This window comes from Symphalangus syndactylus, chromosome 14, assembly GCF_028878055.3.
Source record: "Symphalangus syndactylus isolate Jambi chromosome 14, NHGRI_mSymSyn1-v2.1_pri, whole genome shotgun sequence".
Lineage (NCBI taxonomy): Eukaryota > Metazoa > Chordata > Mammalia > Primates > Hylobatidae > Symphalangus > Symphalangus syndactylus.
In genome coordinates, this window is record NC_072436.2 from 13,630,512 (window position 1) to 13,656,102 (window position 25,591).

The window sequence follows — 25,591 nt, forward strand, 5'->3', positions numbered from 1 at the left end:
ACACACATGCACACACACACATGCACACACACACATGCACACATGCACACACACACACACGCACACACGCACACACACACACATGCACACACACACATGCACACACGCACACATGCACACATGCACACACACGCACACATGCACACACACACACACATGCACACACACACACATGCACACATGTGCACACGCCATCCTGTAGGTATTTCTCAAATGACCCCCTCCACACCCTGATGCCCTCCTGGAACCCCACACGATTCTCTGGGGGTTCCTCAATGGTCCCAGAACCTGGCTCCACCCTCCACAGCAGGGCGAACGGCAGAGAAGGGTTATCATTCGTGCCCTTGAGACGCAGGCTGTCCACTGTGATGTCCCTAGCTGCCACATCACGCCCGATCTCATTTCAGGCTGGTTTCTTCTACACCGTTCCTGGAGACATCTAGACATCAATGGGGCGCTTCTTCTCTTACTCCTGTTAAAGTTAATCCAACTTTTTTTTTTCTGAGATGAAGTCTCATTCTGTTGCCCAGACTGGAGTGCAGTGGGACAATCTCAGCTCACTGCAACCTCCGCCTCCCAGGTTCAAGCGATTCTCCTGCCTCAGCCTCCCAAGTAGCTGGGACTACAGGCACGTGCCACCACGCCTGGCTTATTTTTCTATTTTTAGTAGAGATGGGGTTTCACCATAGTGGCCAGGCTGGTCTCGAACTCCTGACCTCAGGTGATCCGCCCGCCTCGGCCTCCCGAAGTGCTGGAATTACAGGTGTGAGCCACCACGCCCAGCCTGTCCTTCACTTTGTATTATCCCAAAGTTGAAATCCAGCACCGAAGGGTTTGATCCAAGCTGGGGGGAGACGTTGAGCAGGAATGGAGCCCTGAGCAACCTGCAAAGCCAATGACACCCAGCGAGGGGGCCCTCAGGAATCTACACATTTTAAAGTTGCAGCTATTAAATAACCATAGTAAAAGCACGTCTCTACCAACAGGCAGAAGTGAGGCTTAACTGAATCACGTTAGATGGTTTTTGTCGCTAGAGTTTGCAATACACTGAGTGCCTCGATGGCAAATTCTGACCTGTACAAGTGTCCATGAACTTCTCAGTGATGACTGTCGGGTCAATGTCAGTTTCATCGGGGCATAACCCAGTGTCCTTCAGAAACCAAGTGCAGGAGTCGTGCACGTCACTTAATGTTCATGTGTGCCTTCAGGACTCAGGGGCACGTGGCTGTGTGAGATGCAGCCTCTATGGGCAGCTTGCTGCTAGCACTGCTAGCACATGTTACTAGGCGTACACAGGCTAACCCAGTCACCACCCACAAAGGCAGCCGCTGCTGGTGGCTGCTCTCACCCGTGTGAAGACACATACATCATACAAGATCGAGTGTGTGTTCATGACACCGCTTAAGAAACACCCGAATCCGGGGAGAAGGATAAAGGACAGGCTGTAGAGAAGACGGCAGGCTAATCTCAGACCTCTCAGACCCTGAACTGTGCGTGTCTTTGAATTCACCCTTAATGTAAATTTCATTCTCCTTAGTTCAAGATTTTTCAAAAGTAGGGATTTTCTAAGGCGTCCTTTCATTCTCATTCTCCTCCTGGAGACTGTGTGGGTTTCTCTTCAGCCATGCACATGTTACTAGGTATACACAGGCTAACCCAGTCACCACCCACAAAGGCAGCAGCTGCTGGTCACCACTGCCAGCCAGACTCACGTCTTGGCACACCTTCAGACCGCCTGCCCGTGGAGCCTGATAGGGTGGGGGGTGGCAGGACTGAGCCCCCTCCTTCCAGTTCCAACCTGCTCTTGGAGAAGCATCTGTCACGGGGAGTGGCAGCCCTGTACCCTGCACCCTCCCCGGGCTCTCCCTGCCTCCCCGAGACTCAGCCAGAGGAGGTGGGGCTGGGAGGTGGCCTCTCCCTCTCACAGGGCCAGACCACCACTGCTCTCCGTCCCCCAGGTCTGAGTTGGCTCAGGCTGCCATCTCAGAGGACCACAGACTGTGGATGTAAACATTCATTCTCCTGCAGATCTTGAGGCCAGACGTCCAAGATGGAGATGCCAGCAGGACGGCTTCCTTTGGAGGCCTCTCTCCTTGCTCTCAGCTGGCTGTCCCCTCCCTGTGTCCTCCATGGCCATCCCCATGTGGCCTGCATTCTGCATTCCCTCTTCCACTGAGGACACCAGTCAGGTTGGATTGGGGCCCATCCCACCACCTCATTTCAGCTGAATCACCTCTTCAAAGATCCTCTCTCCAAACACGGTCACACGCAGAGGTCCTGGGAGTTAGGACGGCACCATATGGATTTTGAGGGGCCCATGATATACCTGTTCCTTCTACTAAGGTCTTTATTCCAACACAGCCACAGTGGTTCCTGTTCTGCAAACCTGGCAGAGCCTCCGCTCCTCCCCTTCCCCAGCTGCCACTCCCCATCAGCCACAGCCCCCATCTCTACCACGCCCTCTCCTCGGTGCCCTCCTGGCCTCCCCACTGCCCTGCCCTAGCCCAGACCCTCAGCTCCCTCCCCTACACTCATGCACACCTGACCGGGGAGCCGGAAACGTGCCCCAGCCCTGTTACTGCCCCAGCAGAATCCTTCCCGGCTGAAGAAGAGACTGCCTTCACTAGGATCCTTCCCTGACCTCTGCAGGTGTGCTCATCCCCATCTACAGATGAAGAAACTGAGGACTTGATAGACCCAGAGCAGGGTGTAGGGTCAAGGCTAAACCTCTAGAAGCAACCAAAACTACTGAAAAACTGGTTCAAGAACACCTCCATGCCCACTGCTGCCTGCAGCCTGGGCGCTGAGTTTGAGATACCCCACCAGAGGGAGGTAGAACACTGGCCCCAAAATGCCCACGTCCGAACCCCTGGAACCTGTGACTATGTTAGCTTACAATGCAAGGAGGAAGGAAGGTTCCAGATGGGACTGGAATTGCTCATTGGTGACCTTGAGATGGAAGGTGATCCTGGATGATCCAGGTGGCCCAATGCAACCACAGGGTCCTTAAAAGTGGAAGAGGAGACTGGGCGCAGTGGCTCATGCCTGTAATCCCAGCACTTTGGGAGGCCAAGGTGGGGTGGATCACTTGAGGTCAGGAGTTTGAGACAAGCCTGGCCAACATGGTGAACGCCGTCTCTACTAAAAACAAAAAAATAAAAAATTAGCCAGGCATAGTGGCACACACCTGCAATCCCAGCTACTTGGGGGGCTGAGGCAGGAGAATTGCTTGAACCCGGGAGGTGTGGGTTGCAGTCAGCTGAGACTGCACCACTGCACTCCAGCCTGAGCAACAAGAGCTAAACTCTGTCTTTAAAAAAAAAAGAAGTGGAGGAGGCAGGAGTCAGTGTCAGAGAGAATGTGATGATGGAGGCGGGTCCGAGAGAGCTGTGCTGCTGGCTCCGCAGGATGAGGGCTTCCATCTTGAAGAAGGAAGAGGGAGCTGGGAGCCAAGGAGCACAAGCAGCCTCCAGAGACTAGAAGAGGCACGGAAACAGACCCCACCTTTGACACTCCAGAAGGGAATGCAGCCTTTCTGCATTTTAGCCCAGGGAGGCCAGTGTCGGACTTCTGACCTCCAGAACGGCAAGATCATGAACTTCTGTTTTAAGCCACTAGGTTTGTTGCAGTTTGTTACGGGATTCCTAAAAAACTTAATCTACCACTTCTACACCAGGAAGGGTGATGCTTCAACCACCCCAATACAGCTTCCCAGAGAGAGAGGGCGGGCCTCATCTCCTTCCCCGAGACCCGTCAGCTCCTGGATCAGGGTCTGCCATGGACACACCTGCCTGGCCAAGTCCGGGCCGCATGGCTGGCCTTAGCTGCAGGGGAGGCTGGGGAAGGGAGGGAGGTAGCCCTCACCCTACTGAAGGTCCATCATTCCAGAAAGTCCTCCATCACAGAGAGGCCTCCAGTTGCCAGGCAGCCAGAAAGATGGGGAGGAGCTCTGGGGCAAGGGGTTTGGTGGAATCTGGAGACTCAAGTCCAACAGCCACCACAGAGCCCTCTCAGAGACCAGCAAGTCCAAACTAAATCCAGAGCCGAGCGAAGGGAGCAGCTCACCCTGGTGCCTGGTGCCACCTCAGTCCTCTGTCTCCGTTGAGGATTTTCTCGGGACCTGCTTCTCTTGTGTCCAGGATGGCCAAGGTGCTTTGGCACTTCTGGAAGTAAGGGCCCTGCTGACCCTCCGCTCACAGGCAGCCCTTGGTGCCTGCAGATGCCTCTCCCATGTCACTGTTGTTCTCCCACCTCTGAACTCACCCTTAGAAGGCGCCCCCCCACCCCATCCCTCAAGGAGAACCATCCGGAGCTCCCATTTTGGGCACACTCACTGCCAGTCAAGCTCAAGGCTGGGGGGGGTGCCCACCACAAAGCACCCCAAGGGCAGGGCTCCTGCCCTGTGGACTCAGGGACTGGAGAAGGCAGCATGCGTGTGTGTTTAAAGGGCGTGATTGAGGTGTGACTGGCATATGGCGCACTGCCCATGATTAAAGGGTACAGTTTATGCGCTATGACACGCAGATATGCCCGTGAAACCATCACCACCATCAGGATAGGGAACATATCCGTCACCCCCAAAGTTTCCTCCTGTCCTGATGTGCCCTCTCCCTCCTCCCTCTCCCTGCATTCCCCACCCTCAGGCAACCACTGCCTTGCTGTCTGTCCCTGTACATGAGTTTGCCTTTTCTGGAGTTTACATAAGTGAAATGACACAGTACACACTTCTTTGCTGCCTGGCTGCCTTCCCTCAGCACCGTTCCCCAGAGATGCGGCCATGCCCTTGCCTGCACCAATGGTTCACTCCTTTTCATCGCTGAGTAGTAGTCCATCGCATGGATGTGCTACAATTTGCTTAGCTATTGTTGGTGTACATTTATTTCCAGGTTAGGGCTATTGTAAATCAAGGCACTATCAACATTTGGATGGACATGTGCTTTTATTTTTAAAAATAAATGAGTTTGGGACCAGGCGTGGTGGCTCACACCTGTAATCCTAGCACTTTTGGAGGCTGAGGGGGGCGGATCACCTGAGGTCAGGAATTCGAGACCAGCCTGGCCAACATGGTGAAATCCCATCTCTACTGAAAATACAAAAATTACCTAGGCATGGTGCCAGGTGCCCATAATCCCAGCTACTCAGGAGGCTGAGGCAGGAGAATTTTTTGAACCCGGGAGGTGGAGGTTGCAGTGAGCCGAAATCGAGCCATTGCACTCCAGCCTGGGCAACAAGAGCAAAACTCCATCTCAAAAATAAATAAATAAATGAATTGGGTAAAGGTGGGCATATGGCCCACTCTTACCCGCCCACACACGTGCGCAGACTGGGGTGGCTGTGGCCGCTAGGGCATGGGAGGCAGCACCCCTTACCACCAGCAGAAGACCCAACTTTGAGAGCAAGGGTGTTTGGGGGGATGAGGTGCTGTTTATGGTTTTGCAGTTGCTCCAGGGGAAAGGCGAGCTAATGAACAGTTAGTGGGAAATAGTTTATTGAAGTGAACAGAACAAGAACACATTAAAATTATTAAGATTGTGGCCTGGGGCGGTGAGCAGCATCCTGTTTTCTCATAGTTTAGATGAGAGTGGGAGAGCACAGGAGGTGGGGGGAGGATGCTGGCGGCAAGGAGACGCAGGGAGGCCTCTGCCAGGGGTCAGGTGGACCAGAAACTTCCCTGGACTCACCCTCCAAAAGTGAGCATCTTCTAGCAGACCCTCCAACCTCTGCACCTCCCGCCCCATCCCACTCTGGCCACAGCAGTGCCTCCTAGCTGCTTCTCTTTGCTTATTAACAAAAGAAAGGGGGAAAGCCTTCCTTCCCAGCCAGGGCTGGATGCTGTCTCATCACCTGTCTCAGCGGGCCACCCCAGTAAGCAGGAAGCGGCCACTGTCCCTTCTGCAGGGAAGGAATAGGCTTCCCAGTGTCCCCGGGGCCCTTAATACTAAAATCGTCATCCCCCATCTGGGACCGGGATTCTCACAGCCCCATCTGCATTCTCCTTTTTCGTGCAATAGCAGGATTCTTGATATTCAGCTGGGCACCTCATCGTCCAGGATAATGGCCACGCCTCCCGGGCTGGGTGTGAGTCTGTGACTACTCTCCCACCGATGGGATATACACGGAAGTGACAGCTCCAGCTCCTGGGTCACACACGGAAGGGGGCATCCCTCCATCTCTACCACACGTTTGCAACGTGGTGAATTGTGAGCCTTCTTGGGCCAAGCATGTGGGCCGACACCCTCAGGATGGGGAGTCCCAAGAGAGAAGGTACTCAAGCCTCCGGTGACCTCCCAGGGCTCAGCCACCTGCCTCCAGATGGTCACTTCCAGGAAAATTAACTTCTGATCTGTGGAAGGCCCATGGAAGCCTGGAGCCTCCGTCATGCTCAGCCTCATGTATGTCTTAACGGAAATACCATTTCTATCTCAATTCAGCCTCGAACCTCAGAATGAAACAGGAAGATGCACCCAGCAAATAATACTTTTGATGTGTTACTAATAAAATAAGGAAAGGAAAAACCTGGGGCTCAGATGGTCATCTGATTTGCCAACAGCCACACACGGAGGTGTGACCAGGCTGGGGACTATAGCAGCCCTGGCCCTTCCCTGTCTAGGGAATGTGCCCTCTGAGGAGCCTGGTCTGTTATTCTGCTTCCAGCAGTAGCAATCAAGGACGCTGGGATCCCAGGTGACTTTGACCAGTGCCTCCACCTGATGCCACCTTCCCCACAGGTGCATCTTCAAAATAGCTTCCCCTACCCCCTGGAGTGTCCAACCGGGCCCAACCGGGCCCCACGGCACCTGAGAAATAGGAACACAGCCTCCCCAGTGAAGTAGGGGAGAGTCTAAGCCAAGACTTAGTCTGTGCCGAGGGCCTGGGAGCCGGGCTCAGCTCTGCCTGCCTGCTGGGGATGGGACCAGGGCTCGGCTTTCTCCTCTGCTAACAGGAAAGACCCCACAAGCCCTCAGGCCTGACTCCAGGAGTGAGACCTGTGATTCCATGTGAAACAGCCCCAGGCTGCCCACAAGAAGCCAAAGAATAACAGCTTGCACCTCTCCAAGGATCCGAGACCCAAGCAGCCTGGTGCCTTCTGCAAAACCTCTTCCTGCTTCTCTTCTGCAGGGAGCGGCGGCGTAGGTGGCTGGGGTGGTAGGGAGGAGAGGTGAGCTGCTTATTGTTGGAGATGACTTTCCTCTCTCCTCCTCCTTCTCTGGGCAGCTCATTCTTTTCCAAAATAACTCTTCTACCTCCCTCCCCAGGTTGCTAGTTTCTCTCTCCTCCAGGTTTCCAAGTGCCCCCTGCAAGGGCAGCTGGCGGAGGGAGCAGGGGAGGGCTTATGTTCTCAAGATGCAAAAGTACAAGGGTAGACAAGGAGTCCCCCATGGTCCCCCTCAACCCCTCACCTCTGGTTGAGCCCCCATCATTCCCCTGGGCTGCCTGTCTCTGCTGGCGGCAGAGACCAACTGAACAGAGGCTCTGCTTAAGGCTGCTCCCAGCCCAAGGGTCCTCAGAGCATCCCAGGCCTCAGAGAAAGGGGCTGCTTTAAGCATTTAGAAGCTCCTACAGGCTCAACTCCCCCTCCTCTGTTCCAGGACCCCCAACTCCAAACAAACAGAGGCGCTGATCTATGCTTGACCAGGCCGGAGCCCTGGTCCCCAACTGCCCTTGGCTCAAGTCTCCCTCCCAGCCTGGCACATCCTTCTGTTCCCCACCCCAAACAAGGACAGACCTAGCTAGGGATGACCAACCCCAGCCTGGCCCTGATGCGCCTCCTGCTCAGACCTCTGCAAACCAGCTCGTTTCCCCCTCAAAGACTCCCCTGGACTGTGGGACACCAGTTCTGATCTGAGATCTTAGGGCTAACACAGGAAATTAGGGGATGGGTGCATAGATGCAATCCCTGCTTCATCACACGGCCACAGAGTCCTTGTCTGCCATGACGTGCCCGGGTTTAGACTGAAGAGGCAGGAGCTGGGGCCAGCGAGGGGAGCCCTGAGCTCCATTCCTTTTAATTGAGGTGAAATTTACATAACATAAAAGTAGTCGTTAAAAGTGTGCAATTGAGGGGCACTCGGTGCATTCACAATGTTGTGTAGTCAACGCCTCTATCTTGCTGCACCTTCCATCATCCCAGAAGGAAAGACCTTACCCATGAGGCAGCAACTCCCTGTCTCCCACCACTGGACTTTATGTTTTTTTGGAAAGCTTTTGATCCGAGTGCCAATCTGCCCTCCAGAAAGGCAGATTGTCTATTTGATGATAAATAGACAAAAAGCAACCTTCTCCTATTATTCTTGCTTCACAGCACCAGCCCTTTGGAATAGCAGCATCACACCATCCTTGTCCCCTGGGCTTGACCACTGCCCCAAGCAACACGAGGGGGCATAAAGACCACAGCAATGTCCTGAGCTGCCTTCGTGATCGACTTTGCTATTTGCCCAGAAAGGAGTAGCTCATGCAGGGCCTTTGTTCATTAATTGACTCAACAACTATTCTTTGCCACCTTTGAAGTGACCGGCTCTGGGGCAGGCAGAGGGGCCCACAGGCATGAACAAGATGCAATCCTGCCCCCGCGCGCTGGGTGTGGAGTTGGGGAGACAGATGGGTGAACAGCCAGATAACAAGGCCACTTGGTAAGTGCTCTGAGAAAAACCTGAAGAAATAATCAACCTAGGCCGGGCGCAGTGGCTCATGCCTGTAATCCCAGCACTTTGGGAGACTGAGAGGGGCGGATCATGAGATCAGGAGTTCAATACCAGCCTGGCCAACACTGTGAAACCACATCTCTACTAAAAAAAAAAAAAAAAAAAAAAAAAAAACACAAAAAATTAGCCGGGCGTGGTGGCGCGTGCCTGTAATCCCAGCTACTTGGGAGACTGAGGCAGAAGAATTGCTTGAACCCAGGAGGCGGAGGTTGCAGTAAGCCAAGAACGCACCACTGCACTCCAGCCTGGCAACAGGCTGAGTTGCCTGAGACTCCATCTAAAAAAAAAAAAAAAAAAAAAAAAAGAAAGAAAAAAAGAAATAATCAACCTATGGGGTGACTTTGCCATCTTCTCCAAATATTGTTGTCCAAATTTCATGCAGCCATCTTCACCTCCCAGGCCATCTTTAACTACCAAAGCCAGGGCCACACATGCCGGGTGACACCTCAGCACGCAGGGACTTGAAGAGGCCACTCACAAAAGAAGACTGAGAAATGACTCCAAAGCAGGGACAATGTCGAATCCCACCAGTCACCAAAGCAAAGCAAATCAAAACAAAAGCCCACTTCCATTTTTTCCACCTGCCAGATTTTGAAAATGCCAATTCTACCCAGTGCTTTGGGGGGTGCGGGGAAATGACCTCTCGTTCGCTTGCTGGTGGGATTCGGACGGAGTCAGTGTAATCTTTCTGGAGGGCAGATTGGCACTCGGATCAAAAGCTTTCCAAATGTGTTTAACCTTTAACTCAGCAATTCCACTTATAGGAATTTACCCTAAGGAGAAACTCAGGAACAAACACAAAGACTTATCTGGAAAGATTTATGTACCAGAATATTTGCACCATTGCTTATAACATCAAAAGATTGAAAACAAACTAAATGCCCAACTCCAGGGTGCTTGGTAAATAATTTGTGCACTCATTAAAACTCCTATTGTAGAAGAATATTGAATGCCATTGCAAAGTGTTTATAAACCATTAAATGAAAAGATTTATAAAACAGAATGTGCAGCGCAATCCCATTATACTCCCCAGGCCTCCAAAGCAGGCTGGAAGGACACACTCCTGGGCCTGGCAGCGGTTTCCTCTGTGTAAGTGGACAATGGGCTATTTGGTATTTTCTTTTTTGAATTTTATGATTATATTCTAAATTTTCTACATTGGATCTGAATTGTATTTGTAATCAAGAAAACTATAAGGAAAAAATTTTTTAACTCGGTTAGGCATGTCATGGATCCAGTTTCTCCTCCAAGGTACCAGCTCACAGGGGAAGGAAGACTAAAGGACTGCTCCCTGATCAACGTGGGGGTCTGCCTGTAGAGTTTCCACGATGCTCGAGAACCCCGCAGAGTCTCAGGCCTTTGACCAAGAAGACTCCAGAGTGAGCGCCTTAGGGAAACATGGTCAGCCAAGCGTGCAGCACCTCCATGCCCAGACTGGATACAGCACTAATGATGCAAAAACAAGTCATCGCTCAGTCATGGAGATGGGTCATTGTTGCTGCTGTTTTTATTTGTTGTTCAGTGGCCAGACGCAAACGTGTTGCATAAGAGCCACCCAGAGGCGGCTTGAGCTCTTCTCGGAGGAAATGTGGGTACTGTGTTGCTCGATCCTGCCTCTTGACAGTCCTTTCCAGATTCAAGTTTAAATGGGTTTGCTGGTATCAGGATGTTAGGGGCTCTCCAAATGCCAGCGGAGCAAATGGCCCATTGCAGACACATTTCTAACCCTCATCAGGGGCTTCTCAGGAAAAGGCCCAGCCCATGTTAATTATTATTTGAACGCAGGTTCTGGAAGTTTCATCCTTACAAAATAAATATGTTTAACGCTCATGGTTCGGGAGAGGAAGGGAGGGAAGTGAATAACACTTACTGACTCCCTACTGTGCACTAGGCACCTAACGTGTATTTTCTCGTTTAACCTTCAAAATAATGCAGCGGGTCTGCATTATTGACCCCAGTTTACAGATGCAGAAACTGAGTCTCTGAGAGTCTAAATGACCCAGACCTGCAAGGTTTGCTCAGCACCCAGTAGCAGGCTTCCCCCAGAGCAAGCAACCCGGAAAAGCACGACAGCCCCCACCCCACAAGGTGGAGGCCACAGTCTCTTCAGAACCTCACGGCCAGGGACAGCCATCGGAGCCAGAGTCCACTCAGACAGCAAAGGAAGTCATCTCTCCACTACCTCATGCCAGTGGCTCTTGCATTTGGATTAACCAGGGTGATTTCTAAATCTGGACGTCCATCCTGCAGCCCACACAGGGTGCAGTCAACCCTCTGGGGTGGGACTCACATCAGGACATTGAAACCTCCCCAGGCGGCTCCAGTGTGAGAACCACTGCAGGTGTGGGAAGGAACCCTCCAGCCTTCAAATCACCACATCTGCCTCGGCCATCTCAAGAAATTCATCAGGAAGTGTGGGTCTGAACACTCTATAGATGCCCCCAGGGTCAAGAAGAAGACACGGGCAGTGAGAGTGATTCCAGGAAGAAAATCGTTGACTGCAATTCACACCGTGCACGGGCCTATTTGGAGGTTTAGTGAGAACCCAGATGTGAATTTACAAGCCAGTGCCAGACACTAGGTTGTGCACTCATTTGCCTTTCAGGGACTAGGTCCTCCCAGACCAGGAAGACATCCACCTTCCGCGTCCAGACTTGGGTCCATGAGGGACCAGCCAAGGCTGACCACACAGGGCCTGGGAAGCACCACCTTCCCCACCATTTCTCATGGCATTGACCTTTGATTGTTTATATCCTTGAGGCACCAAGGAAGTCTCTTCTCACTGCAGTGTCTCAGGAATTCCCTGCAACCCTCCCCAGTGGCTCACCTCACATTTCAGGACAAGCTGCCCACACTTCCCTAGAGCTGGGGCCACAAGATGGAGACCCATCTTCACAGGCCTAGTTCCAAGACACGGGCAGACCCAGCCACCCTCAGGCTGCTCCCGCTGGAAGAAGGACACCAGCTCTGTGGGGTCCCTGGAGTATTGTTTATAATTGCCCTTGCATGGCACCCTGACGGAGGGTACCCAGCAGATCCCTCAAGGTTCTCCCTGCCCTCAGAGAATGAACGGCTCATGGATGGCAAAGCTCTGTGTCGTCCACCTCCTGCCAGGGCACAGGGGATCCTGGCAGCCAATATGCTGTGGTGCCTGCAGCAGGGCAGGCTGCGCAGGGAGACAGTGAGCCCTCTGCGCTGCAGGAATGTGGGCCTCCTTCCTTGAGAATGCAACATTTCAGCAACCAAGAGACAACTCTATTGGGAGAACAAGAGCTAATTAAATTTACTGGGATCACTGAAGAGGAAATTATTTAATATTCTGAACAGAATTTAATATTTGAAAGCACGAACAGCCTTGGTTCGTTGTAGACGGGTTTTTCACCACCTGGGTCTGCATTAGGCGGGATCCGTATACAGATGAGGGGTGGGGCCGGGGATGTGCTGCTTCTGGAAACCAGAGGAGGTGGGAGAGGAACTGGAAATGGGCAGGAGGGCAAAGTCCTCTTTGGGATCCTGGATGATTCTGCTCCACGTTTCCAGAGGGACCCCTGTTGGTGCCTCTAAAGTGATGGAAAATCATAGTTATGGTGCCGGAACTCCGTGTTTGGGGTCTCTGACCACTGCCTGCCTCCACTCCACCTATCTCTAACCCAGAGTCATTGCTGGCCAAGTCACATCGTGAAGTCAGAGGATTCGGAAGCCAATGCTCTTCCCTGGCATGCACGAGTCCCTGGCCACACACTTCTGTGGCAGAGTGCAGTGGCTCACACCTGTAATCCCAGCACTTTGGGAAGCTGAGGCAGGCAGATCATTTGAGCCCAGGAGTCTGAGACCAGCCTGGGCAACATAGCAAGACCACATATCTACTAAAAAAAAAAAAAAAAAAAAAGTTAGCAAGGCCTGATGGTGCACACCTGTGGCTCCAGCTACTTAGAATGCTAAGGCAGGAGGATGGCTTGGGGGGTCAAGGCTACAGTGAGCTGTGATCACAACATTGTACTCCAGCCTGGGCAACAGAGCAAGACCCTGCCTTGAAAATTTTAATTTAAAACACTCCTGTATTCCACAGGGGACACTGAAAGAGAAATGGGCACTTTTACCAAGTCCCTGAGATACCCAAGTTTGGACCCAGTCAGGAATTTCTCAGCCATTTTTCCTAACGTCACTCTGCAGACCATCCACAAAGTACCTCAAGAAGAGTTTCTCCTAAAGGAGCTGTCGGCCCACGTTGGCAATGCCCCACAGTGTTCAGGGGGCCACGACTCAGCCTCCAGGGTCCGGGGCTCAGTTTCCCCAGATACCCTGGAAAAACTGCAAGTACAGAGCCCAGGAGCCACAGCTAAGACTCAGCCACCCGGGGCTCCTGCATGGGCAAAGTGGCCACCAGAAGACTCCCTGGAGAGCTTGCCTGTGAGGCCCCAGGCCAGGGCCACTGTCAGAGCCAGCGGGCAAGGCCACCACCAACCGGAGAAGCTCTGGTCTCAGGTCATTCTGGGTGCACCCCCTCCCCGGGGCGGCAGCTGCAGAGAGAACACAGAACGCGTGTCCACCATAGGGAGGTGGGGCTGGGCAGGCAGGCCCCAGTGTGAGCCCTGCAGGGCCCTGTTCTCACGGATGCACAGGTGAGCCACCTCCTCACTGCCTGATCAAACCCCAGATGGGCAGATGCCACGGCGGGCCCCCAGTGGGACTTGGTGCCAGCCAGACTCCAGCGGCTGTTTGTTTTTTTTTTTTTTTAACTGTAATGGATTCTGTGTGCTCCACACCCTGAGGGCCTGGAGACTGGACATGCTTCGTAACTGAAATTAGAAGTCGATAAACCGAGGGCCAGGTGGGTCAGTAGAATTTCCATCGTGAGGCATCCAAGGCTGCTCTCGGCGCATCAGCCCTGGCTCCTTCTCTCATCCTTCCAACCCTTCACCCCAATGAGCGGGAGTTTCTAGGAGCCCCGTGTCCTGATGTGCCACCCTTGGAAGAACAAAACCCTGAGACAAACTCATATTTTGCTTTAATTGTCTCTCCCGCTTTGCTTCCTGTTCAAACAGATTATCATGCACATCTGTAATCCCCACTTAAGCACCTAAGACCCCCTCTAAAATAACCCATTAATCCATTCCCACTCCTGTCTGCTGCTATTAACGTGTTTGTCTTCGATGCCTTTGGCAGTTCATCCCCTTCCTCACTGGGCTTATCTGGCTTGTCTGGCACTGGGCATCCCATCCAGAGGTGGGAGGGATGTCAGCCTGGAGCCCTGGAGGCCAGGGCCACCTCCACACCTTTCCCATGCTTCCCAGACGCCACCCTCACACTCTGCTTTCTGTACTGGTAGAGGAGATAGATAAGAACTGCAGATCCACCTGCCCTTGGCCATGGGTCAGCCCTGCCCACCTCACCCTCAGAACCACTGGTGAGCAGGAAAGGCTGGGGGCACCTCCCCTCATCTACCAGTAGGAAGAGTGAATGTCACTTCCACCCACACCCTCTATTCCATTCCAGGGGATCCAAAGGCCTTCCACCCCTGCTGTCCTCAAGACAGGCTCAAACCCACACCCAAAGTGGGCTTTCTGGGCCAACGAACTATGGACACAGTGCACAGCCTGCAAAGCCTCCTTGGACCTCAGAGCTGCCCCAGAACCCCAGCATTCCCATAGGCCCGCAAATGGGGTCTATAGAGCACCCACTGCATGTCCGGCTCTGTCTAAAGACCGTGGGTAACACAGAAGCATGAGGCACAGAGGGTCCTCAGGGAGCCTTCAAAGTAATTGACCAACTCACCCCTAAGACAACGGGAGGGAGCACATGGGCTGTGAGTGTCTTGGCTGGACACAGAGAGGCCTCCTGTTCTGCCATTTCCCATCCTCATGTCCTGGAACTTTCCCTCCATTTCCTCAATTATAAAACTGGAGAGCAGTGGCTCACGCCTGTAATCTCAGCACTTTGGGAGGCTGAGGCGGCAGATCACTTGAGGTCAGGAGTTCAAGACCACCCTGGCCAACATGATGAAACTCTGTCTCTACTAAAATTATAAAAATTAGCCAGGTGTGGTGGCATGCACCTGTAATCCCAGCTACTCAGGAGGCTGAGGCAGGAGAATTGCTTGAACCCAGGAGGCAGAGGTTGCAGCAAGCCGAGATCACCCCACTGCATGCCAGCTTGGGCAACAAAGCGAGACTCCATTTCAAAAAAAAAAAAAAACAACAACAACATTGGCACTGACATAGATGATATCTAAGGTTCCTTCTGGCTCTCAAATCGTCTGCTTCTGTAATTCAGATCTGAGCGGTGAGGCATGGGTAAGACACCCCCAGAGTCTCAGGGATGCCTGGTTAAGGGCTGGAGGGGGCAGGGAAGGCTTCCTGGCATCACCAGGATGCAGCCCAGATGCTCATGGGCCCTGGCACCTGGAACCATCTGCTCAAAGGCATCACGTGGAAACCTGATCGTCCCATCATCTTCCAAAGCCTCAGAAGAGCAGCTGAGAAGGATCCTGGGAGCCCTGTCCTGTTACATAGGAGCTTCCCTGCCACGTTCCCTTCCTGCCTCCTCCCAGACAATTCTCCTGGATGCAAAGCAAGAATCTGAGGAGGCTGAGAGAAAGTTACTTTCACCAGACAATAATATTACACATCATTTTAAAATCTTAGCATGGAGAATGGTTAAATGCTGTGTAAAATGTAGAAGACATTAAAGGAAAAACTTTTGGCTAAAAACAAACAACTTCTGTACTGGAAAAAATAGAGACTATAAACAAAGTTAAAAGAAATATTACACAGTGGGGGAGAGATTTATATCCCATATAACAAAAGATTGATTTCCTTCATAAACAAAAAGTTATGGCAAATTAAGAAGTAAAGCATGAACAACCAGTGGGAAAAATGCTGTTTCACAGAAAAATATAAATGGTCATTAAACATAGGAAAAGAGGCTCCACCTCATTCATCATTAAAGAAATTCAACTAATAGCAAGTTACGATTATTAAGTGTCAAAGTGGCAAAAATATTAAATAATACCAGGATAGAACAAGGTATAAGCAAAAAGACACCATTTGATACATGGTAGGTAAGTCTATAAATTGATAAAACCACGTGGAAGACCTATTTGGTGATATTATTTTTTAAATGTTTGTGCCTTTGATCTGAAAATTCCATTTCCAGGAATCTATCCCACTGATTTACCCTGACAAGTGAGCCAAGGTGGACATACAATGCATAAGTGCAACAGAAGCAGGAAATATACTATAGGGTGAGGGGGAGTATTTTCAAAATGAGATAGAGCTATATGTGCTGATAGAACACTATTTCCAAGATATATTGTGACCAAAAAACAGTGCACATAAAATTCCATTTATGTAGAGAAAAAAGGATTATAAAGGATTATGTGTGTGTGCATAATTTTCTGAATACATATACATATATATAATTTTCTGAAAAAAATATACTGCCAACTTTACTGCTGGGCCATGGGAATAAAGGGGGCATTAAGAAAGGTCAACCAGAGAGACTTTAGTTTTCATTTTTTAACTTTTCTGTACTGTTTTCATGTTTTTGCTATGATCAAACATAATTTTTTATAGAAAAATTGTTTCAAGAGAGATTTTTCTTTAAAATTGTTTTAAGAACAGAAGTAAAAGTGTTTACTTTTACTTAACTTCAATTGCATTGAACTCTTTTGTATGCAATGTGATCAACTTTAAATAGACTATTATAACTATAAGATGTTTTATGTAAGCCTCACTGTAATCACAAGGAGTAAAAGCTCTAGTGGATACACAAAAGTGAAAGGAATCAAAGTATGCCACTAAAAAAAAAATCAACAAATCATGAAGGAAGGCAGGAAGAAACAAAGGAACTACAAAACAGTCAGAAAACAAATTAATAAAATGACAAGAGTAAGTTTTTGCTTATAAACATTTACATTAAATGTAAATAGACTAAATTATCCAAACATAAGACATAGAATGTCTGAGTGGATTTAAAAAAACAAGATTCAACAACATGCTGCCTATAAGAGACTCACTTTAACTTTAAGGATGTACATAGACCGAAAGTAAAGCGATGGGAGGGGATATTCTATACAAATGATAACAAAAAGAGATCGGGTGGCTATGCTTATGTCAGATAAAATAAACTTTAGGTCAAAAATTGTTATAAGAGAAAATGTTACTACATAATGACAAAAGGGTCGTTTCTACAAGAAGATATAACAAATATAAGTATATACACACTCAACATCAAATCACCTAAATATATAAAGCAAACATTGACAGAGCTAAAGGGAGAGATAGACAGCAATATAATAGTAGTAAGGGACTTTAATATCTCACTTTCTATAGTGGACAGATGATTCAGAAAGAAAATCAGTAAGGAAACAGCAAAACTAAGCAACAGTATAGACCAAAAGAACCTAACAGACATATACAGAACTTTCTACTCAATAGCAGAAAAATATACATTTTTCTCAAGTGCACTTGGAACATTCTCCAGGATAGATCACATGTTAGGTCACAAAAGAAATTTTAACAAATTCAGATAGGAGCAATGGCTCATGTCTGTAATCCCAGCACTTTGGGAGGCTGAGGGGTCAGATCATCTGAGGTCAGGAGTTCGAGACCAGCCTGGCTAACATGGTGAAACCCCGTTTCTACTAAAAATACAAAAACTTAGCCTGACGTGGTGGCACACACCTGTAATCCCAGCTACTCAGGAGGCTGAGGCAGGAGAATCACTTGAACCCAGGAGGTGGAGGTTGCAGTGAGCCAAGATCACACCATTGAACTCCAGCTTGGGCAACAAGAGCAAAACTCTGTCAGGAAAGGAAAAGGAAAAGGAAAGGAATTTTAACAAATTCAAGATGATCTAAATTATTCCAAGTACCTTTTCTGACCACAATAAGAAGAAACTAGAAATCAATAACAATAAGAAAATTAGAAAATTCACAAATATGTGGAAACTAAATAACACACACTTGAGCAACCATTGGACAAAAGAGGAAATCAAAAGGGAATTTTAAAAATATCTCAAGACAAACAAAAACAAAAACACAATATACCAAAACGTATGGGATATAGCAAAAGAAGTTCTAAGAGGAAAGCTTATTACAATAAATGCCTACATTTTGAAAAGAAGAAGAAACATTCCAAATAAAGTACTTTATACCTTGAGGAAGTAGAAAAAGAGAAAACTAAGCTCAAATATAGTAGAAGGGAAATAATAAGGATTAGAGCAGACATAAGTCAAATAGAGAATAGAAAAACAATAGATAAAATTAACAAAACTGAGTTTTTTTAATAAAATAAAATTGACAAACCCTTAGCAATACAAAGAAACAAAGAGAGAAGACTCAAATAAATAAAGTCAGAAATTTTAAAAGAGGCATTAAAATGAATGTCTCCAAAATAAAAAAGATTATAAGGGACTATTATGTATAATTATATGCCAACAAATGGGATAATCTGGAAGAAATGCATAAATTTTTAGAAACGTACCACCTACCTGACCAAAACTGAGTCAGGAAGAAATAGAAAGCCTAAACATCCTATAGTTTGGATGTTTGTCTCCTCCAATCTCATGTTGAAATGTGATCCCCAATGTAGCAGGTGGGACCTAATGGGAGGTGTTTGGGTCATGGGAGTGGATCCTTCATGAATACATTAATGCCCTTTCTGAGGGAAGAGAGGTGAGCAAGTTCTTGCTCTTTTAGTTCCTGTGAGAGCTGGTTGTTATAAAGAGCCTGGCACCTCCCCACTTGCTCTCTCTTGCTTCCTCTCCTGCCGTGTGATCTCTGCACAAGCCAGCTCCCCTTCACCTTCTACATGAGTGGCAGCAACCTGAGGCCCTCATGAGAAGCAGATGCTGGCATCACACTTTTTGTAGTCTGTCAGCCAAATAAATCTCTTTTCTTTATAAATTACCCATGCTCAGATATTCTTTTATAGCAAGACAAAATGGACTAAAATACAGAAAAATATCAAAGGAGACTGAATCAGTAATCAAAAACCACTCAACAAAGAAAAGCCCTGAATCAAATGGCTTCACAGTTCAATTATACGAAACAATCAAAGAAGAACTAATACTAGTTCTTCTTAAAGTCTTCCAAAAAATAGAAAAAGAGGGAACACTTCCAAGCTAATTTTATGAGGCTAGCATCACCCTAATAGCACAGTCAGACAAAGACACCACAAGAAATGAAAACTACAGGGAAATATCTCTGATGAACATAGATGCAAAAAAAATTCCCAATAACATACTAGCAAACTGAACTCAACAACACATTAAAAGGATTATATATTATGACCAAGTGGAATTTATACCTGGAATGCAAGGATGGTTCAACATACATAAATCAATGATATACTACATTAACAGAATGAAAGGGAAAATCTATATAATCATCTAAATAGACATAGAAAAAGCATCTGACAGAGTTTAACATCCGTTCATGATGAAAACTCTCAACAAAATAGCTATAGAAGGCATCTGACAAAGTTTAACATCCGTTCACGATTAAAACTCTCAACAAAATAGCTATAGAAGAAACTTACCTCAACACAGTAAAAGCCCACAACTAATATCATAATCAATGGGAAAAAAACTGAAAGCCTTACTGTAAGATCTGATATGAGTAAAGGATGCCCACTCCCATCACTTCTATTCAACGTAGTACAGGAAGTCCTAGCCAGTGCTATTAGACAAGAAAAAGAAATAAAAGCATCCAAATCAGAAAGAAGTAAATTTTTTTCTATTTGCAGATGGCATGATGATATATGTAGAAAACCCTAAACACTCAACAACAAAAAAAACTGCTTTAAAAAATCCTGTAAAATTACAGAATACAAAGTCAACATACAAAGACCAATTGTGTTTCTATACACAATTAAGTATGTGAAAAGGAAATTAAGAAAGTAATCCGATTCACAATAGCAACAAAAAAAATACTTATGAATAAACTTAAAGAGGTTGAGGACTTGTACCGTGAAAATTATAAAACATTGATGCAGGAAATTAAAGAAAATAAACATAAATGAAAAGACATCCTGTGTTCATGGATTAGAAGAATTAACATAGTTAAAATGTGCATACCACCCAAAGTGATCCACAAATTCAGTGCAATCCCTATCAAAATCCCAATGGCATTATTTACAAAAACAGAAAAAATAATCCCAAAATTCATATGGAACCACAAAAGATCCTGAATAGCCAAAGCAATTTTGAACAAGAACAAAGCTGGAGGCATTACACTTCTTGATTTCAAATATCACAAAGCTACAGTAATCAAAATATTATGGTACTGACATAAAACAGATATATAGACGAATAGAACAAAATAGAAAGGCCAGAAATAAATTCATTCATTTATAGTCAACAGATCTTCAACAAGGGTGCCAAAAACACACAATGGAGAATGGCTAGTCTCTTTAATAACTGGTGTTTAAAAAAAACTGAAGATTCACATACAGGAGAAAACTGGACTCTCACGTCACTCCACATGCAAAAATCAACTTAAAGTGGATTAAAGATGTACATGTAAGACCTGAAGCCATAAAACTACTAGAAGAAAACATACGGAAAAACTTCTTAATATTGGTCTGGCCAATGATTTTTTTGGATGTGACACCAAAAGCATAGGCAATAATTCCAAAAATAAGTGAGATTGCATCAAACTAAAAGGCTTCTGCATAACAAAGGAAACAATAAAGCCAGGGTGAAAAGGAAAGCTATAGAATGGGAGGAATATTTGCAAATCATATATCTAACAGGAAGTTAATATCCAAAATATATAAGGAACTCAAACAACTTAATAGCAAAGAAACAAATAACCCAAGTTTAAAATGGGCTAAGTACTTGAATGACATTTCTCAAAAGAAGTCAGGCAAATGGCCAATAGGTATATGAAAAGGTGGTCGTTATTAACTATCAGGGAAATGCAAAGCAAAACCACAGTTAGATATCCCCTCACACTTGTTAGGATGGCTATTATCAAAAAGACAAAAGATAACAAGTGTGGGCAAGGATGCGAAGAAAAGGGAACCCTTGTACATTGTTGGCAGAAATGTATGTTGGTACAGCCATTATGGAAAACAGTATGGAGTCCTTAAAAATTAAAAAGAGAACTACCATATGATCCAGCAAGACTACTTCTCGGTATATATCCAAAGAAAATGAAATCTGTATCTCAAAGAGACAACCGCACCTCCATGTTTATTGCAGCATTATTCACAATTGCCAAGATATGGAAATGGGAAACAACCTAAGTGTCCATTAGTAGATGAATAGTTAAAGAAGACGTTACATACATGATAGAAAACTATTCAGCCTTTAAAAAGAACAAAATCCTGCCATTTGCAACAACACAAATGAACCTGGTGGACTGATATGATTTGGATCTGTGTCCCCACCCAAATCTCATGTCTAATTCTAATCCCCAGTGTTGGAGGAGGGGCCTGGCAGGAGGTAATTTGATCATGGGAGTGCTTTCCCATGTTTTAACACCATCTCCCTTGGTGCTGTTGTGGTGATAATGAGTTCTCATGAGATCTGGTTATTTAAAAATGTGTAGCACCTTCCCCTCTCTCTTCCTCTTGCTCTGGCCATGTAAAGTGCTAGCTCCCTCTGCACCTTCCACCATGATTATAAGTTTCCAGAGGCCTCCCCAGAAGCAGATGCCACCATGCTTCCTGTACAGCCTGCAGAACTGTGAACCAATTAAACTTAATCTTTTTTAAAAAATGAATTGCCCAGTCTCAGGAATTTCTTTATGGCAATATAAGAACAGACTAGTAGAATGATATTATGTTAAGTGAAATAAGCCAGACACAGAATGACAAATACCGCATTATCTCACTTGTATGTGGAATCTAAAAATGTCAAATTCATAAGAACAAATAACAGAATGATTATTGCCATTGCTGAAGGGTGGGAGGAAATGAGGAGGTGTTGGCCAAAGGACATAAAGTTTTGGTTATGTGAGATAAATAAGTTCCAGAAATCTAACATGCATTATGGTAACTATAGTTAATAATACTTGAAATTTGCCAAGAGTGTAGATTTTTAAGTATCTTCACCACAATAAAAAATACTACAACTATGTGAAGTGATGGGTATGTTAATTTGCTTGATAGCAATAACCATTTCACAATGTATATGTACACAAAATCATCACGTTTTACACCTTAAATATATACAATTTTTATTTGTCAAGTATACCTCCATAAAGCTAGAAGAAAGCATTTTAAGACAGCAATGCTGTCATTTTCTTGGTGAATTTAATGATCTCTCTCACTTCACTTTTTTATTGTTAATGTCATATGGGCTTACCATAGGGAAAAAAAAGCATAAAGTCTAGATAAAGTAAAAAGTACAACAGACAGGCTAATATATACATTAAAATGGAACACTAAAACAAAGTTAACCACAAAGAAGGCCGAGAAGGGGTACAAATGCACGAGAAACAGAGGACACAAGCAGAAAACAAACAGGAAAATGATAGATCAATTCTGGCCCATATCAATAAGTACACAAAATACCAATGGACTAAACCTTTCCGTTAAAAGGTGGAGGTTATCAGCTACAAATATAGATTGAGCATTTTTTTAAAGGCTTAAAATGAACCCGGGCAACATAGAGAGACCTCATCGCTACAAAAAATTAAATTAGCCTGGCATAGTGGTGCACTCCTATAGTCTTAGCTACTCAGGAGGCTGAGCTGGAGGGATCACTCAAGCCCAAGAGTTCAAGGTTACAGTGAGCTATGATCACACCACTCCACTCTGGCCTGAGCAACAAAGTCAGACCCTGTCTCTAAAAAACAAAAGGCTTAAAAATGATACCATGCAAACAATAAGCATAAGAAGGCTAGATGGGTTACATTAATGAAAATAAACTAGACTTGAAGACAATGGATATTAACAGAGATAAAGAGTAACATCACATAACATTAAAGGACTTAATTTTTAGGAAAATATAAAATTCACAAGCATAAAGGGCTTAAGAGAAGAACTTCACAATACATAAGGAAAAAACCGAAAGAATTAAAGAGAGAAATCTATAATTATACTTGGAGATTGTAACACTCCTCCCTCGACAACTGATACAACAAGTCAAGAGAAAATCGGAATAACATCATTAACCACTTTGTCCTAATAGCCATTTATAGAACAATAAATTCAACAACTGCCAAATACTCATTCTTTTCAAGTTTACATGATATATTCCCCAACAGATCATGTGCTAGGCCATTTTTTAAAAAATCTTCATACATTTCAAAAGATTGAAACTTGCTGAATATGTTTTCCGACTACATGGAACTCAATTAAAAATTAATGACAATAAGATATATGGGAAAATCCCCCCAAATATTTGGAAATTAAGCAATACATTTCTAAATACTCTATAGGCCAAAGTAGAAATCACAAAGCACATTTTAAAATATTTCAAACTGAACAGTAATGAAGAAACAAATATCAAAATTTGTGAACTATAGCTAAAATAAAGCTTAGAGAAAATGTGTAGCTTTAGTATGCTTATATTTAAAAAGACTTTCTCAAATTAATGAACTAAGTTTCTACCTTAAGAAACCTTTTCTTAAAAAGTAAAGTAATTAAAAGGAAATAATACAAATAATAGCAGAAACTGAGTAAATGGAAAACAGACAAACAAAAGAGAAAATTAACAAAGCTAAAAGATGGTTCTTTGAAAAGACAAAAAAAAAGGGAAAACACAAAAGAGGGACATCTTTAGAAATCCTACATATATTAAAAGGTTAATAACGGAATATTAAGAACAACTTTATGCCAATACATTCAACAATTTAGATGAGATGGACATATTTCTGAAAATACAACTTACCAAAATTGACACAAGATGAAATAGAAAATTTGAGTAGAGATTGAATACATCCTCAAAAACCTTCCCATGAAAAAATTTCAGGTCCAGGTGGTTTTACTGGTGAATTCTATCAAAACATTCAAAGAAGAAATAATTCTACTGAAACTTTTGCAGAAAATAAAGTAAAATCTTCCCAGTATGCTTTATGAGGCCAACATAACTATGATATCAAAAACTGATAAAGACATTACAAAGAAAATTGCAGACCGACATACCTCATGAATATAGGACAAAAATTCTCTATAAAATTCTAGCAAAATAAAATGAACAACATTGTTGAATTTTATCTCAGCAATGCAAAGTCATTTATATTAAAAAAATCCTAAAGAATCTATAAAATAACTAGAACTAAGCAGTGTATTTATCAAGATCATAATATACACAATCAATACTTTAAAATCAATTGTATTATGTTTACAGATAAAAATAATAACATTTTTAAATCCACTTGCAACGATGCCACAAATAATAAATTTTAAAATAGGTTTAATAACATGTGAACGAAGTGTACATTGGAAATTAAATATCTCAGGAAGAAATTAAAAGCATCTCTGGACAAAAGTAAAGAAGACCTAAACAAATGAAGATATATATCATGATTATGTAAGCAGAGAATTCCATATTGCTATGATGTCATTTTCTTCCACTTGATATAGAAATTCAATGCAACTGCAATCAGAATCCCAACAGGCTTCTTTGTAGAAATTGACAAGCTGGTTCTAAACTTTTTATGGAAATGTGGAAGCCTCAGAAAATGGCAACTTTATTCTTCCGATTGTTCAGAAAAACAAAACACCTGTAGTTATCCTCACCACCTCTCTTCCTTTCAGGCTTCGTATGTAATCTAGCAGTAAACTTGTGCTGACTCTGCCTTCACAACATACTCGGAGTCTAATCACTTCTCACCAATTCTGCCACCACTGCTCAGACTCAAGCTGCCCTCACCACTCACCTGGGCCATCGTGAAGCCCCCGAACGGGCTCCCGACATCCACACCCCGCCTTTCGTTTATTCTTCTTTCGCTCATTCTTAGGTCAGTTCATGTCCCTCCTCTGCTCAGAACCCCAAAGCCTTGCGTGCAATGTCTGGCAAATGCACCTGTGTGGGGTGCCCCACCCCTCAGTCCCACCCTCCTCCTCCTGACTCGCCCCATGCCAGAAACACCACCTCTTTATGCGCCACCAAATGCCAAGCACACTTTGGCCACGGAGACCTTGCACTTCTGGTGGCCCCTACCTGGAATAATCCTCCTCAGATATCCTCATGCCTCTTCCCCACCCTTCAAGATGATGCTGAATGTCACCTTCTCAGCGAGGCTTGCCTGAGGACCCTCTTAAGACCTCATACTTTCCAGCTGCCCCTTCTCTCCATGCCCTGTTTCCAGCCCTACACTTGCCACTGGGTCTGCCAACTTCCCAGCCCAGGGAGCCCAGACCTGGCATCACCCAACTGCCCAGCCCAGCCCTGGCATCATCCAGTTCACCTTCTTTCCCTTAAACACTTGCTGCCTGGACCGCAGCGGCCTCCTTCATTTAAGGCACAGGGCTGCCTGGCCAGGGCAGAAGGAGTGAAGCGGGGGTAGCCTGCAATGAGCCCTCACCTGACAGAAGAGGGGTCCTCACCTGGCAGACAGATGGGTTAAAGTAGAGGGAACCTTGAGACACCCCCATGGAGGGGCCCAGAACCAACCTGTGAAGTTTGTCAGGACTCAAAAGGAATCTGCAATAATTCGACATCCTTGATTTAGATGGATGCTCCTGCACCTCCTGCAAAAACTATTCTGTCTCTTTACATCCACCTCTGCTCCCCACTCTCTCCTTTGCACTAAGATCTACATCTTCTCTTGGTCTCCTGGCCTCTCCCCTCCACCCTTTCACAGCTAGTGAGCTTCAGGATCTTGGATCTCACCCCCAACCCCCAGCCACTCCCTTCCCCAGAAAGACATTTTGATCTGTCACGCGTGTGCCCAAAATGCACAACTGATTTTTTTCTTATGAAACTCACCT

The 25,591-nt window shown here is 45.9% G+C and overlaps 1 protein-coding gene and 1 long non-coding RNA gene across 2 annotated transcripts in view; both read left to right on the top strand.

Moving 5' to 3' along the window:
- The window catches only part of LOC134732415 (mucin-2-like), a 242,186-nt gene that overhangs the window by 120,184 nt on the left and 96,411 nt on the right, over positions 1-25,591 (top strand). The window lies entirely within an intron of this gene.
- On the top strand, positions 3,931-6,515 carry LOC129462151 (uncharacterized). Its single transcript, XR_008650775.2, has 2 exons — positions 3,931-4,169; positions 6,012-6,515. It is a non-coding gene; the product is annotated as an uncharacterized lncRNA (long non-coding RNA).